The sequence below is a fragment of the Vespa crabro genome, chromosome 12 (assembly GCF_910589235.1).
Source record: "Vespa crabro chromosome 12, iyVesCrab1.2, whole genome shotgun sequence".
In the NCBI taxonomy this organism is placed as follows: Eukaryota; Metazoa; Arthropoda; class Insecta; order Hymenoptera; family Vespidae; genus Vespa; species Vespa crabro.
Window position 1 is genome coordinate 3,925,820 of NC_060966.1, and position 5,000 is coordinate 3,930,819.

Here is a 5,000-nt window from a genome sequence, read left to right on the forward strand (position 1 = left end):
TAGGTCCTTGCGTGCGTGTAACGCTTGGGAACACTATACTCGGACACACCTCAACCTGTCGCGTTAGTAACCGAACGAACGACTTCGGCGGCCGGTCCAGCTCTCTCTCTCTCTCTCTCTTTTTCTCTCTTTCTTTCTCTCTTTCTCTCTTCTCTCACGAACGAGATACCTTTCGAAGCGACGAAAGACGATCGGATTTGAAAACGTAAAGTGCATTCTCTCTCTTTCTCTCTCTCTCTCTCTTTCTCTCTCACTCTTTGTCTGTCTGTCTCTCTTTCGTTTTCTCTCTAGTTCTTATATTATTCCAAGTTTCTCCTCTTCCTTGACGTTTACTTCCAGTGTTCTTTTTTTTTCCTTTTTTTTGTCTTTCTTTTCTCTTTTCATCTTTTCTTCTTTTCTTCTTTTCTCTTTTTTCTTTTTTCTCCTCGTGAAATTTGTTTAGAATTTTTTTCAACGAGCCGCTGGTATGACGCGCGACTGGATCACCGATACTCGATCATTTTATAATAATCGATATGTTAATTAACAAACGGTATGATAACTCGTATCATAGTTTTCGACGTTCCTTCGTTCGAATATTTTTTCTTCTTCTTAATTCATCAATTTTTTTGTTAGTTTTTTTATTTTCGTTTCTTTTTTTTCAGAAAATTCGTTGTCGAATCTCTTTCGAGAATTATCACTTGACACGTACGAGCACGTAGAGTGACACGTACTCGATATTTTATAGTAATTAATTAATCATGGTTATACTCGGTTTTTGGTTTTTTTCTTTTTCTTTTCTTTTTCTCGTTAATGCTTTCTTACATTCGACTGTTTTCCATTAGAAAATTTCAGAAGAATTTTATTTTATTTTATTTTATTTTATTTTATTTTATTTTATTTTATTTTATTTTTATTGTTGTTTTTGTTATTTTGATAATTATCACGTTGAACGCTGATACTCTAATTAATTAATTAACCGAAAGTTATATTCATCCTTTACGACATTTCGTCATTTGAGGGTATTGTTTAGAAAATTTGATTAAAATATTAATTAACTAATCAGCTAAAAAGTATGTCCTCCTCGTTCCTGACATATTTACATAAGAGCTATTTTGTTTTAGAAAATAGTATTAGTACATTCACGAAAAATAATTACACTATACCATTCGACGTTCTTCAATTTTAATAATAATCAACTAATTATCTTTAAAGTACAATTTCTAATTTAACAAAAAAGTACGCTAATGAACTTTCTTGTATCTGTTATCTAATAGAAAAAAAAAAAAAAAAAAAAAAAAAAAAACAGAAAAAGAAAGAAAAAGGAATTACGAGAGACGTAATTTCGAATCATATAACTAATGGAAAAATTATTCGTTATTATTTCACGTTCAAGTTACGTATAAATGTATGGGGAAAAAAAAAAAAAAGAAAAAAATTTTCTTTCACCAATAATTTAATAAACAAAATTTATTTCATTTCGATCGAACGATTGAATGCGTCAGATATAGTGTAAATTTTTTGCGACGTTATCTTTTTCTCTTTTTTTTTTTTTTTTTTTTTTTTTTTTTTTTTTTTTTTTCAATGCGTCCGTATAATGGACACAAGTAAAGAAAGATATATGTTAGAATAATGTTAGAAAATTCGAAGAAAAATTGCTACGTTAAGAGAGAATCAAAATGATAGTTCCACTCGTTTTCCCTTACAAAACGATAGAAACGATATTCTCATCTCCAGGGTTTACTCATGTCGTTCGTCTTTTTCCCCAAACCTTTCCCGTGAAATCGCAGTAAAGTCAAGGCATCGGTACCGTTCCCTGAAGGGGTGGAGGGTGGGGGGGTGGGTATCCTATTCGATTCTATTCGATTTGATTCAATTCAATTCGAATAGACGACGAGTTAGAATAATGGGCTCTCTTTTTACCCCACCATCAAAAAAAAAAAAAAGAAGAAGAAAAAATAGAAATAAAATAAAATAAATAAAAAGTATAATAAATTTCTTTTCGAAGCATCATCCGAAAAAATCGGAACGTAAGTACGCTTACGGTGTTAAAAAGAAGAAAAGAAAAGAAACAATAACAAAAAAGAAAAGAAAGAAGAAATTTTCCTTAATCTTAATATCGAAGAAAAGAAGAAAAATAAACAACAACAAATCGATTAGTTATCAAAGATCGAGTTAAAAGAAAATGATATCGATATTCTTTGATATTATAAAATTTGTTTCTTTCAACATTATTTGACATTGCAAAATTGTTTTGATATTATTCGATATTAAAGAAATTTATTTAAATATTAATCGATATAATTATAAATTGATATTATAAAAATTATAACAAATGTTTTCTTCGTAACGTCGTCCAAAAAAAAAAAAAAAATCCATAACGAAAAGTCCTTTGGAAAAGAGATCTCTATCTTTGTCTGCCTGGATACTTAAAAGAAAAAAAAAAAAAAAAAAAAAAGAAAAAATATATATGAAACAAAAAACAAAAGAGAAAGAACAGAAAAACAGAAAAAGAAAGAAAAAGAAAAAAGAAATCAAAGAAAGAAAATCCAAAAGTGACCTTTCTATACGTGAAAATGTATACAATTCAAAAATACGTGGAAAATTTTCAAAGATAAAATAATTCGTTTTCGTTTGACGTTATACGAATGAAAGTGAACAAAGATACTATACCGACCTTGTCTCACCTTTCACATTAGAGATCTCGAGGGAAACGAGGTGACGACGAAGATTCGCCCTCGAATCTTTCGCTAAGAGATTCGGCTTCTGCAACGCAAAACTCGTCGTCCGTCGAACGGGTGGATATGTTGTTGCTTTCGTAGGATGGTAAAAGTCGTGAAAGAAAGAAAGAGAAAGAGAAAGAAAGAAAGAAAGAAAGAAAGAAAGAAAGAAAGAAAGAAAGAGAGGCATCCTTTCGGAGGGAGCCGGGTGTTAGCCGGTACTCCCTTATCTCGTGGCGATCTGATCCTAATTTATAGCCGCGTCCCAAATAAACTAGTTTTCGCTGTCGTCACCTCGCCTCTCCTCTTCTCCCGTCTCAGTATACCAATGCGGAGACCGTTGTTGGATCCTCGTGGCTTGGTCGCTTATAATGCCACTCTCGTCCTCTCTCTCTCTCTCTCTCTCTCTCTCTCTCTCTCTCTCTCTCTCTCGACCATCTTGATCTCTCATCCTTTTTTCTCCTGCCCCTTCGTTTTCCTCTCGTAGAAACGGACAGGTATACGAGAGCATAAGGACCAACTTGCTGGAGTAGAGTGCCTTTGGCAGCACCTACCAAGTAGAGACTATCTTCTTTCCTTCCTCTTCTTCTTCTTCTTTTTATTTTTATTCTTATTCTTCCTCTTCTTATTCCTCTCTTTCTCTTTCCTTCGATCGAAAAAATAAAAAGGGGAGAAAAAAAGGGGCAGCAGTAAAAAAAGAAGAAGAAGAAGAAGAAGAAGAAGAAGAAAAAGAATAAACACACCGTAGGACGTCCAGCCCCCTGTAATTGGCAATTAGCGCGAGGATATTTAATTGCCATTAGGGTGGACGGTGGGCTTCGAAACCTTCTTAACCTTAACCTAAACCCAAACTGTTTCGTCCTGACCCAAAGCAAAACTCGACACCTTACCTCTTACGATATTTACACGATCTACCTATGCATCTGCATAAAATTCGCGACCACCATAGAACCCACCATCGACCACCGACCACTACACCATCACCATCACCATCACCATCATCAACAACAACACAACACCATCACCATCATCATTATCAACATCGCCATCCTCCCTACTAATACTAACATACCAATATCATTCGGGAACTCTGTCCGTGTACTTCGAACGAAGGCGAGAGGATAGCCGATCTTTTTAACGGCTTTAAGATTCCGGGAGGATTCAGGTGTCTCCTTAATAAATCCTCCGAGACGTTGTCGCGATTCTTACCTCCCCTTTTCTCTATCACTCTTCCCTCTCTCTCTCTCTCTCTCTCTCTCTCTCTCTCTCTCTCTCTTTCTCTCTCTCAGCCTTCCGTTTCGTTCTCGGCAGTTCATCCGAAAAGACCTCGAAGAGAGAACCGTCGCGATGAAACGACGCGCGCGTTTCTGGAATTCTCAGCGTGTTTCATCGGTCCCAACCGACACGTTTAAAGCGTCGTCCTTCTTTGTCCTCGACCCCCATTTTTGCTCAAACGGAGGACTTTGCTCGCACGCGTGTTAACCGCCTTCGAGTTTATTACAACCACGGCGAAAGGATCGTGAGATCTCTTCGGTCACGAAAACGGTAGCCTGGATTTACGTTCCGCGACGGATCGCAAACTGGACGACGACTTTTCTACGGCTACCTGGGTAACCGGAGAATCTCGCATAAGTTCCCTGGGCCACCGTTTTGCATCCCGTCTGTCCGAAACGATTCCTCATTTACGTCGATCGTTGTTTCTTTTCTTTCTGTCTTTTTCTTTTTTTTCTTTTTTCTTTTTTTTTTGTTTTTTTTTTCGTTCGAGAGAAAGGAAAGACAAAAATAAAAGGAAAATTAAATATAGGAAAAATGATATATCGTATATCAAATACGTTTTTCTTATCCGCGTTATTTCGATTATTTTGAAAAAAGATCTATTATTATTATTATTATAACTTCAATGTTTTTATCGTTTCAAATATTCATTTCTTTTTTTTTTTTTTTTCTTTGTTTCTTTTTTTTTGTTTCCTTCAGAATCATTTTTAATCGAGATATCTCATATCGATTTTAGTCGAAGAAAATACAGAAGAAAATTTATTGTTAAAGTATTCATCGAAAAGTTTATGTTAATCCTTTTACAGATCATCTTCAATGTTTCTTTGAATTTTTAAGGAAATATCTATTAACGAATTTTTACAAGAGACTTATTTCCTTCTAAATTCATCCAAAAGTATGGATCTTCCATTAAGAGATATTTACTTTTCCATATTCATCGATTAATATATATATATATATATATATATATATATATATTTATATATATATATATATATATATATATATATATATATATAAAAATCA

At 34.1% G+C, this 5,000-nt stretch overlaps 1 protein-coding gene across 2 annotated transcripts in view; it reads left to right on the forward strand.

The window, feature by feature from the left end:
* The window catches only part of LOC124428351 (homeobox protein araucan-like), a 136,624-nt gene that overhangs the window by 120,465 nt on the left and 11,159 nt on the right, over positions 1-5,000 (forward strand). The window lies entirely within an intron of this gene.